The sequence below is a fragment of the Megascapheus bottae genome, unplaced genomic scaffold, assembly GCF_031878675.1.
Source record: "Megascapheus bottae isolate mThoBot1 unplaced genomic scaffold, mThoBot2.hap1 HAP1_SCAFFOLD_58, whole genome shotgun sequence".
In the NCBI taxonomy this organism is placed as follows: Eukaryota; Metazoa; Chordata; class Mammalia; order Rodentia; family Geomyidae; genus Megascapheus; species Megascapheus bottae.
In genome coordinates, this window is record NW_028327477.1 from 222889 (window position 1) to 235526 (window position 12638).

Below are 12638 nucleotides of genomic sequence, written 5' to 3' on the forward strand. Positions count from 1 at the left end.
AATTCTACTCTTGTACCCATTTGGAGAGGATGGTGGGGGTTGAAATTAAGAAACTATTGGTAAGTATCTACAACAATGACTAGAGTTTACTTAACTGCAGTGTTCATTATTGCATGACTTTTTACAACCAAAGCTGCTTACATCTTCTGGACTAGTGTACAAACTGGCTCATGCCTAAAATCCCAGATAGTCAGGAGGCTAAGATATGAGAATCTTGGATCAAAGCTAGCCCAGGCACTAAATACCATGAGACTCTTATCTCCACTTAATCACTAGAAAAAAAATGGGCAGTGGGGCTGTGGCTCAGTGACAGAGCAGTAGTCTTGAGCTGAAGAGCTCAGGGACATTGCCCAGGCCCAGGAATAAGGTGGTAACCTTGAGCTGAAGAGCTCAGGGACAGCACTCAGGTCTAGAATTCAAGCCAAAAGACCAACAAAAAAGAAAAAGAAAAGAAAGAAAACCAAAATGGCTCCCTTTTTCCGTGTCTCATCTCTAGAAGATACCTTTCTTTGCTACCCTCATCTCATACCTTGCTCTCTAGTTCAAGATTTTTCAGCTGTTACTAAAAAGCTTGAACTAATGATACTTCCAACTAATGTGGACAATAGACTTTTCAGTTCATCCCTCATCCACTTCCAAAACCAAAGGAAAATCAATTCTTCTCTGATGACATTGGACAATTTTATGTCCTCACTGGATATCAGTGCCTGCTTTCATATCAGGCTTTCTGTTTGTGTGTCTGTGCGTGTGTGTTCATTCTCAAAGACAACAGAGAGAAAAATTTGCCACACACACCAACTCTTTGGCATAGAGTGTATCTTGTGGACAGAGATGAATTCACAGATTGTCCCTTTGTCAACTGAATTTTTGTCCAGTTTGTGGTTGAAGTTTCTCTTACTGCTCATTCTGATCTATATGACAGGAATGTCACTTGCAACCTCTGTGAATCAATTCAAAAGCACACATGCTGAACTGTGGCTGACTTTTGCTTCCTTCTTCCTGTTTTGGACACTGCTCTTCCTGTGGGGTGATATAAGAAGTTTGCCACCACCCCAGCTCCATAAGCTTTTTTGCTCTAGGCTAGTGCTCTACTACTTAGCCACAGTGTCACTTCTGACTTTTTTTGGTGGTTAATTGAAGATAAGAGTCTCAGGGACTTTCTTAACTGGGCTGGCTTGGAACTTTGATCCTCAGATCTTTTCTACTTTTGCAGTGAAAAGTGATAGATTGCTCTGTGACATGACACTGGATGAAGTTTCTGTGTGTCTGATGTGGAGGACAGAAGGAAGGGCACACACGTATGCTCTGTGTACCTCTGAGAGATAAATGTGAGGAACCAAAGTTGGCAAGTGGTGTGTGAAGAGTCAAAACTATTACTTCAAGAAAGCAGAAATACAGATATTTTTGCTCTTTCAAATCAGAAACAAAATACATTCCTATCTGACCTGAATCTCAGTCAGGGGCCATGGCTTCTGCCTATAATCCCCACAACTCTAGAATCTGGGGTGTGAAGATGACCACTTCAAACAAGCTTGGGAAGAAAACTCCACAAAATTCTTAGCTAGAATTAACCCACTAAAAACTGAAAGTGAAAAACAAAAGCCAACAAAATAGTTGATAAATCATGAAAATAATAGTGTCTTACCACAATCACATGGCACATTTGTGAGCACTGAATTTTAAGGGGATTTTCATTTTGAGTAAAGGATACTTGAACCTGTGGGTGATATGAATGGTGAAACTCATTTATTAGATAAGTGGGGGAAGGCAAATACAGGTGTTCATGCTTAGCTTCCTGTGGTTGCATTGTCCAAGAAGCTGCTTTCCACCAGGATCAATGGACACAGGCCATTCGAAATGCAATGCAAAGAATGGTCCCAGGAATGGCTTTGCTTCCTATAAACACATTGCATAATGGGCTAGCAGCATCTACGTTGAAACGAGCACCTGTGTTTGCTATTCCATAATTTCACTTTTCTTCCAGGACACTAGTTTGTAGACGACCTTAGCTTATCTATGATGGCTTCTAATTAAGCCATATAGACCTGTAGGTAATGCTCCTGGTTTTAGGCTAAAGCATGAAAGTTGACACAGAACTCGAAAACCTTATCTGTGCTCTATTTGAAAACTGAATTTTAGGGGTTTGCCTTCATATAGAAATCACGGGAAAGAGATAAGGAAGTGATGTCTGTGAGTCTGTGATGCCTGTAGTGTTTCTTTATTGGAGCTTTGACAGACACCTGCCAGATAGCGCCATGCCCCAGTGAGCATGGAAAAGAGCCAGTAGCTGATGGACCATTGTGTATGCACAGAGCAGTTAAGCTAGCAATTCAAGTCCTGGATGACATCTTGTCCTTGTAATTGGAACACACTTGTTAAGACATTCTAGAAGTAGGGTACTGGTAGCCTGGGAATCCTAGCTTCTCAGGTGGTTGAGATCTGAGGATTGCAGTTCAAAGTCAGCCCAGGCAGAAAAGTCTGTCAGACTCTTATTTCCAATGAACTTCCAGAAAACCGGAAGTGGCACTGGGGCTCCATGTAGTAGACTTAAGCAAAAGAGCTCAGGAACAGTGCCCAGGCCTAAGTTCAAGTCCTAAGACCTACAAAAAAATTAAAACTTCTAGATGTATGTTTTTCTGGGTTCATATTTCTTTTAATAAATTCTTGTGCTGATTCATATGGCCTTGGTTAGTGGTTATGTTCTATAACCTGTTTATTTGGCTTTGTGTTATATTGGCATGAGCATAAGTGAGACACCACACCAAGTGCACACAGCAGGAAATGAAGTGGTGACTTGAAACATGTTCAATCAGTGGGCTAGAAAGTTGGAAATTAATACAAATCACAGAGGATGTTACTTACGAGTTTTTTGTTATCTTTAGTTATAATTGAATGATGATGAGTAATACCAATTTCATACAGACCAGTGAAGGAATGATTTCCTAACTCCTCATCATTGGGAATGCATTCTATGTAACTTATCTTTAGGTGATAGGTGGGTGATGTAAAAGGGCTGCCCTGAGTATTGAGAATGACGTAGATGCATGCACTCTCTATGATTTAGAAGGCAGGTGGCTTGAAGGTTTGCAAGTGTTGTGGTTAAAAATGTCCTGTGCTCTTCCCCTTCCACCGTCGGGTTTCTTGGGAGCATCGAGGGATACCCCTGGGTGGCTGGGTGGGTGAGGGCACTGACAGATACTATTTGTATTTCTAAAAGAGACTCAGACTTCTCGCTTATTCTGATTATAGGCTTCACCTTGTTCTTCTTAGCCCTACAAAAAAAAGGAAATCAAATTAGGTTAAAGATAATGAAGCAGACTTTAAATGACACATTTTGTACTTGCTTTTCCTAGGGATGATAGGTATATTTATACTTTTTTTCTCATTTTATGAACAATTTTGCTCTTGAGATAAAGAATTGATGTGTACAATCTGAATTTGACTTTAAATTGTGATAACTATAACTCGAATTACAAAAAAATGAAACATTTCTCTACTTTGTTCAATTGTTTGGTCTTTATAAAATAAGTAGTGGCATGAAAAAGTATACTTTTCATCCTTTATCATCTTGCTTTGATAAAACTTTGGGATAACATGATTTTATATAATCATCTATGTTTACATTTTACATTAGAGGTGAGTTTTTTTAAAAAACCATATTTTCCTTCATGTTGCCCTAGATTTTTAGAGAATATGTTTAAAATACAGTTGGAATATCTACCTATTATCTACTCAGTATGTATACAATATATGTGTGTATATGGATTCAAATATGTAATTGTCGTGTGTGTGTGTGTGTGTGTGTGTGTGTGTGTGTGTGTGTGGTTTAAATTTAGGATCTTGGGAGCTATCCCTAAGCTTTTTGCTCAAATCTAGCCCTCTCCCACTTGAGCCACAGCTCTATTTCTGGATTTTTGGTGGTTAATTGGAGATAAGAGACTCAAGGGCTTTCTTGTCCAGGCTAGGTTTGAATGGTGATACTCAGATCTCAGCCTCCTGGATAGCTAGATTAGGCTTGAGCCACCAGTGCCCAGCTGAAATGGTCTTTTTCTGTTCATCAGCTGGTTAGAACTGACCCTCCCCCCTCTACTTTCGAAAAAGGCATAATTGTACCAATGGATTTTGAAAATAAACTGCCCGGTACATTATGTGATTCATGTAAGTATACCACCAGATGGATTCAAAAGATATTGAGTCATATTGCCTAGCCTTCTGAATAGGCATATTGATTACAATTCTGCCAGCATTTTTGTATCCTTTGCAAATGTTCTGCATTGACTTACCTGGTTATGCTTCATGAGATTTGAAAGTGTGTTTACTACTTTTCATGCTTCTTAAAAGCTGTTCAAATTCTTGTCTCTCATCTCCAGTTGAATAGTCAGATCAACCAAGAAGGTGACCTTTTAAATAAAATATACCTGTAAAGGTCATATACATCTATATAAGCCAGGTAAAAAGTACATTTCTTCCTGGACAGAGTTACCCTGTCTTTTACAGTTTTTCCTTCCCATTCCCATCCATAAGTTGTATATTTTGCTTTCAAAATAGTTGTATTTTTTGCCAGTTCTGGGCCTTGAACTCAGGACTGTAATGTATTTTTTGCCAGTTCTGGGCCTTGAACTCAGGGCCTGAGCACTGTCCTTGGGTTTTCTCAAGGATAACGCTCTACCATTTGCGCCATAGCACCACTTCTGGCTTTTTTCTATGTATGTGGTACTGAGGAATCAAACATTGGTCTTTGTGCATGCTAGGCAAGCACTCTACCAGTAGGTCAAACTCCCAGCTGCAATATATATATATATGTATATATATATACACATATATATGCATATATACATATACATATTTTTAACAAAGAAAAAATTCAAGTTGGGTGCCAGTGGCTCATGCCTGTCATCCTGGCTACTCATAAGGCTGAGATCAGAGAATAACCATTGAAATCCAGCCTGGGAATGAAAGTCCATATCACTATTATCTCTAACCAACAAAAAAGCTGGAAATGGCTTGAATAATAGAATGCCAACCTTGAGCCTAAAGCTCAGGGACAGCATCCAGGCTCCCCTGAGTTCAAGTCCCAGGACTGGCAAAAGAGTAATAATAATAATAATTCAGATCATATGTAGAGGAGAAACACTTCATATAGGGGAATTTTTAATAGGAGGTATTTCAGGCATCAATGCCTTTAGCTTTACAATGAAGTAGAATTTGAATAGTTGCCATTTGATTGTCTTCTGTTGATCCACAGATTACTGTAGTTGGTAGAGTTCCATTTCCATTTAAAACCAAAACCCAATGTGTCTTGAATTGTCTGTGAACTACAATTAAAGAGGACAACCCAGGAAATGATATTTAATTTCCTGGCTTGAGATCTCTGGAAGTTGTTGATGAAAGCCACAGATAAGACTCATAATTTTGAAAATAATGGCTTCAACCTTCTACAAAAATGAATTATTGATAAGCAATTCCTCAGTCCAGATTTGACAGCTCGTTGACTGAGTAAACACACAAAAAAATCAAACTTGAGCTTTGTGACTTTGGAATCACTGGCTTGATTTTATCCAGGGGTGACATTTTTTCAGATATAGTGTTTTCATAAATGTTTTTGTTCAATGACAACTACTTTGTACAACTACTTAAAGTTAATAATGATGATGATGATGATGATGATGATGATGATAATAATAATAATAAAACAAAAGCATCCTGTATTTTCCAGCAGCATCTTCATGACCACAACCTGTGGCTGGGGCAGGCCTCTCATGCGGCCTGGCCTACAGTGGATGCTGGATAAATGCTCCAGTAACTCTGTGAAGTCTTTCCTCAGTAGTAGCAGGTTCAGTATTGCAGGGCAAAGGCAGAGAGAAAGAGGGAACCGCCGCCTACAATTCTTACACTAGGAGAGTCAGATTCATGATTCTTTGCTCTGGATTCCTGATTTTGATAGTTTCTTCCCAAGAGAAGATATCAGCAAGTAGCCAGCTGGCCTAGTGTGACCAAAAACCACACCATGTGCTATTTTCACTAACCTTGATATGAGTGCCTGTGGTTTCCTTCAGATACATTGTCTTTCCTGCCTTCTAATACATAGCTCCTCTTATCAGTTATAGCTTCATTTTTAAAGTCTGTATAAAAACCTTCTACTCTGCCTCTGTAGACCTGGCAAACTCCTGTGTTCTGTCCTTCGTCCCTTTGTTTGTGTGTGAATACCCTGTTTGTCTGCTCCTCACTAGGCAGTGGAGTTCTGTAGCCAGGGCAACAAAAGTTGGGTCATTGTGGTTAAGAGAGGAGTGCTCTGGTCCAGTGTTTTGTGAGATTCTTATTGGGTTTTTGTCTGTGATCTGTCTCGTAGGTAAACAATATTCACCAGTTAATAGGTTCTACTGGGGTTTTTGTTTCTCTGTCCAAGAAGTCTGGCTCCTTTTTCAGTTACACTTGAACTGCAGAGTCTGGTTTTAAGTTTATTGGGGATGCTTTCTTTTACCCTTCCTCCTATCACCCTGATCTGATTAGTGTATCCACTGTGACACTCCGAGTATGCTTCCTAGTAAGTTTTTTTTTGATAATTAACTGACATATTAATTTTTATTTTAAAAAGCTAGTATTTCCTGAAAGACCTAAATGCAGCTGGATTTCTTTGATTACTAGTAGCAATTTGATTACTAGTAGCAATTTGATTACTGGTAGCAATTTCAGTGGGTTAAATCTTATCCATTTTAATATGTTCAAATGCCAGTGACACTGACATGAGGACTGCATACCAGATTAATAGATCAGAAAAGTATAGGATAAACACTTAGTGATAGCTTTTGTACATATAGCACAAGTTCCAGCTCTTACAGTACCTCAATCAGCTGTCAACCACTTAAATAGCAGACTAAGTTGTGGTTCTTATTTGCAAAGAACAGAAATGGTCCCTATTTACAAAAACATAAGAAGGGGTATCAATGTGTGAGAAGTAATGCACCCATTATCTGGTGAATGTTAACTGTAACCCCTCTATACATAACCTCGATAATAAGAAATCATTTTTTTAAAAAAAGAAAGAAATGGTCTCTATTTGCCAGGTGCAGTGGTTCACTCCAATGATCCTAACTATTCAGGAAGCTGAGATCTGAGGATCATGGTTCAAAGCCAACCCCAGGAACTAAAAAGTCTGTGAGACTCTTATTTCCAGTTAATCACCAGAAAACTGGAAGTGGCCTTGTGTCTCAAGGGGTAGGGCAGTAGCTCAGGGACAAGGCCCAGGCCCAGAGTTCAAGTCCCATGACTGATAAAAGAGAAAGGAAGAAATGGTCCTTATTTAATTTAAGCAGAAGAGGACTTTATTGGAGGAAGTTCAGGAAATCAACAAGAAGATTAGAGGAGCAGGCTTGGGCAGGAATCAAGGGAGGTAAGGCTGAGTCCAGGTCATACATTGGAATGGAATGTTTATGATGTAGGCATCATTGGCACTGGACACATTCCTCCTGCTACTGCATGCTCCTACCCATTGATGTTCATCTTCTGTCGTGGACTCTCAACTCTACCATAGCCACCACAGCCACCAAAAATAACGTGCATCATTCCTTCAAAACTCAAAAATTCCAACTTAGCCCTGGTAGTACACACCTGTAATCCAGAGGATGAGGCAGAAAAATGGAGTGTTCTAGCCTGGGCCACACAGCATATTTTGGTCTAGCCTGTGTTCACAGTGAGGCCCCATGATAAAACACCCACAAATAAAACTTTCCTGCGACCAGCCACCCAAATACCTTCAAATTCCAGGTTACAGCCTGGATTAGTCATTCAGGCATTCAGATCACTGGATTACATTTTAGCTATTAGTAGAGGATTCTCAGAAAAGGAGGTTATTTGGATTGCCTGAGAACAAGCCCTTTTAAAAAGATATTTCATTCATTACTTGATGTATTTTGCTCAGTCCTGCCTTTGACAGGACTTTCAAGTGCCCATCTAGCTTAGAAAATGGTCAGGGAGTAGTGAGAAGTAAACTAGGACTAGGAAAGTTTGAAGCTGGTTTAAGTTTACCACTAAGTTTAAGTTTCCTACTAAGGAAAAGGCAGAAAGGCAACAGACTGTTGTTGAAACTAGGGGCTTGGGTAGATATAAGACTTAGTGATGTCCCGCTGGACACTGGTGACTCATGCCTGTAATCCCAGATACTCAGGAGCCTAAGATCTGAGGATCAAAGTTCAAAGCTAGCCATGGCAGGAAAGTCTGTGACACTTATCTCCAATTAGCCACCAGAAACTGGAAGTGGTGCTGTGGCTCAAAGTGGCAGAGCAAGGACAGAGTTAATTCAAGCCCCGCAACCAACAAAAAAAGAAAGGAAAAAAACTGCAAGAGAAAAAGAAAGAAAGAATTGCCATCAGAGAATAAACCAAGAGATGAGCAAAGGAGATGACAAAGATTAGATTGCTAGAAATAGCTAGCACAAATGAAATTCAAAGGTTATAGACTAAAATCCAAAAAGTTAAAAACTAGACAAAGCAACAGAAGACTGTAAGATAAAGTATATTTGCTGAAGCTCATTTAAGGTTGCCAGTTGTGACAACTATTCACTGTGGAATACATCTTTATGTGTCTTTTAATGTGGTTCTTTCAGTCTTCGTGTGACCAAGCTGACAGGTGGTGAAAACTGTAACCTGTGAGCCCCAGTTCTCAAGTCAATTTCACCAAATTGGTGACTTAGTGCACTGCTTCATTGAACTTAGAACACTCAAGAAATATTTTCCCTTTGCCTGATCTTCCAGCCTTAGAAGGTACCTCATCTTCCAATAGGGTTCAGGAGAAGGTGGCAAAACCAGGGTGAAAGGTAGTTTCACAGAGTTAGTGGTTGGAATAATTGCTAAGAAGCAACCTGTGTGAGAAGGCAGGGGGAGAGCTGGCTTCTCAGTCATCAGGAAGAGAAAAATTGCCATCTCAGCCTCAGGAAAGAAAGGACAACAGTGGTTCACTCACTGACAGCAAGTGAGCAAAAACATTTCCTAGAAGAATCACAGGTTCAAGAGTGATTATGAATAGACACAGCTCAACTTCTACCCAGCCCTTCTCACCAAATAATGAAAGTATCTTTTTCTGAGGCCTGACATAAATGAACTGTTTAAACTCTACCTTGGCCTTTTGTTTCACGTTGTTTAGCAGGCCACCTTTCCTAAGGGTTTCAGGACAGATCTCATATCACTGCTCTTGATATAAAGTTCCACGCCTCCATGCTAGGCAGGCAGCAGAGAAAGAAACACAGTGGTGAGCTAGTCACTGGTCCATTTCACAATAAAGAGATTTTCAGTTAAAAATAATTCTTTTTCTCTGTGCTAGTCCTGGAGCTTGAACTCAGGGTCTGGACTCTGTCCCTGATTTTTTTTTCCCCCTCAAGACTATTGCTCTACTACTTGAGCCACAGATCTACTTCCAGATTTTTTTGGTACTTAATTGGAGTCTCACAGACTTTCTTGCTGGGGATGGCACTGAACCACAATCCTTGGATCTCAGCTTCCTCAGGAGCCACAGATGATGATGATTATTATCATTATTATTATTATTTTGGTCAGTCTTGGGGCTTGAACTCAGGGCATGGGCCCTTGAGCCACAGCACCATTTCCTGTTTTCTGGTAGTTTATTGGAGATAAGAGTCTCACAGATGTTTGTGCCTGGGCTGGCTTTGAACTGTGATCTTCAGATCTCAGCCTCCTGAGTAGCCAGGATTACAGATGCCAGGATTTTATTATATCAAACTCAATGAGACTTCCCAGATTGATTTCCCACTTAAAAACAATTTAAATATCCCTGGGGATTAATGATTTATTAAATATAAGGTTGAAAACTTATCAGGTTATTTACAGACCAAAACTCAGCTTTGAACATTGACTACTTGGAAAAAAAAAAGATTAACCAAGAAAGCAGGAAGCCAGTGGCTCACACCTTCTAATCTTAGCAACTCAAAAGGCTGAGATCTGGGGCTCATGATTAGAAGGAAAGTCCATGAGACTCTTATCTCCAATTTACCACCAAACAGCCAAAAATGGACCTGTGGCTCAAATGTAAGAGGGCTACCTAGAGCAAAAAAAGCTCAAGGGTAGCGCCCAAGTCCTGATTTCAAGTCCTAGGAATGGTGTGTGTCTCTTCAAGGCCCTGAAGAGAGCTCAAGGCCTTAGCAACTGCACACCCTCCTCACCCAAACCACAGAGAGAACAAATACAAAGTTGGAATTATTTTATTACGAGAATTTAGGAAAATAAAAATATTTCGATTTTACTCAGAAGTTCAGTAACAACCAACTCAAGGACTTCAAAATTTTAGAATCCAAGATAGTCATGGCAAAATAAAGCTCATTAGCTCATTCTGTATCACGTGCATTTTTTTTTAAAACATCGATGCCTATAGAGGCCTTTGAGTTGGTTTAGAAACACTTTTTCCCTCTAACCCTTCTATGTATTTTTCTCAAATTCCTAGAATACCAGAATACTGACAGATGATTGTGTCACAGCTTGTTCCTCGAAGATGACTCTGAATTTCACTAAAACCCACAAAGGAAACCAACAATCCCACATTAATACTCAGATAACCCCACTAAACAGGAAATAAAAAGCGAAGGGGGGGATTAAGAGTCTGGCAAAGCAGAAGTTAACTTTAGCACAACCTCAATGGTCAGCCCGTCTCCACCCGGACCACCCTCTACCCCCATTCCTTTGGACCCTCCCGGTTTTCTGCAAAGGAAAACAGGAAAGGTGCACAAGATCCGGAGCAGTGCCGGTCTAGCTCGGGCAGCGCTACTTCTGGGCCCCACAGCACGGTCTCAACACCTGCCCCCGTGGCCCGCCTGGAACGTCGCCAGGGTGCTCCGTGAATACCCGGTGCCAGGGCAAGTCGAGGCCACCGTTCCCGGGAGGGCTGCCCACAGAACTGCGCGTCAGCTCCCCTCCCGGCAAGGCTGGTTCGACCCACAGTCAACAGGACTTCCAGGGCAGGGACAGGATCCCGGCCTCGGAAGGAGGCCCGACTCCAGAGCTTCTGGCCTGAGACCAGGGTGTGAGGAGGGCGTGGGCGCCGCCCCCCCGGGCGCCGGCGCGGGGACCTGGAGCTTACAACCACCCCGCGGCCAAGGGGCGCGGGAGCCGGGCGCCCCGAGAGCCCCTGTGCTCCCACACACGAGCCCTAGATTGCGGAGGGGCGGCGGAGTCCGCGCGGCCCGCTCCATCGCCGCGGAGGCCTGGCCGGCGGGGCGCTCGCGGGCGCGCCGGGGCTCCGCGGGCCGAGAGGCGCCTCCCCCACCACACGCTCCCATGCCCCCTCAGCCGGCGCCACCTCGGGAGTCCGCCCCGGACCCTGCCGCCATGTTGGGTCAGCATGAGTGACACCGCCTCGCAGTCGACGCCCCGAGCTCAGCAGAGCAAGAGGCGCGCAAGGAAGAGCTGGAAGCGCGAGGGGTCCGAGTCCAGAAGGCGCTGGAGGCATGTGGCGCCGCACGAGTCCCAGTGAGCAGGCGCCGGCCCAGGTAGCCTCAGCCCCCGACCCGACCCCGTGGAGGGCGCAAGGGGCGTGGCCCGGGGAAGGGGCGTGGTTTGGGAGTCGCAGAGGGGCGGGGAGCCCGGGAATTCCCTCCTCCTGAAGTCCCGCGTCCCGGGGCCGGCTCTGCAGTGGTCGCTGCAGCCTGTCGCCCCACGCCCCACGCCCCCACGCCTATGAGGTGGTCCGGGTGGAGGAGGGAGAGCGGGAGGGCCTGGGCGGGCGTCTGCTCCGCCCGCTGCCCCCTCTCTGTCTGGACCAGAGTCGCGGCCCAGCGACCCATGGGAGCGTGGCCTGAGGGCAGGTAAGGACCCCGGCTCGGCCCCGCGGGCGGGGACTGCCGACCCCGTTCCCGGCGGCGGTAGGCCCGGGCGCCCTGCTCCGGGAAGGCGACTCCGCGATCGCTGCTCTCCACAGGCGCGCCCGGGCTCCACAGGCCGAGAGGTGCCTCCCCCACCACACACGCTCCCATGCCCCCTCAGCCGGCGCCGCCTCGGGAGTTCGCCCCGGACCCTGCTGCCATGTTGGGTCGGCACGAGTGACACTGCCTCGCAGTCAAAGCCCCGAGCTCAACGGAGCAAGAGGCGCGCAAAGAAGAGCTGGAACCGCGACTGGGCCTATGCTGGAAGGCGCTGGAGGAGTGCGGCGCCGCAGGAGTCCCGGTGAGTGGCAGCCCAGCGCAGGTAGCCACAGCCCCTGCCCCGCCCCGCCCTGCGCCCCCCGCCCCCGCCCCTGCGGAGGGCGCAAGGGGCGTGGCCCGGGGAAGGGGCGTGGTTTGGGAGTCGCGGGGTGGGGGAGCCCGGGAATTCCCTCCTCCTGAAGTCAGGCGTCCCGGGCTGGCTCCGCAGTCGTCGCTGCAGCCTGCCGCCCCGCGCCCCATGCCTCGCGCCCCCAAGCCTAGGACGTGGTCCGGGTGGAGGAGGGAGAGCGGGAGGGCCTCGGCGGGCGTCTGCTCTGCCCGCCTCCCCCTCTCCGTCTGGGCCAGAACCGCGGCCACAGCGACCCCTGCGAGCGCGGCCGGAGGGCAGGTAAGGACCCCGGCGCGGTCCCTAGGGCGGGGACTGCCAACCCCGCTCCCTGCGGCGCTAGGCCTGGGCGCCCTGCTCCAGGAAGGCGACTCCGCGATCGCCGCTCTA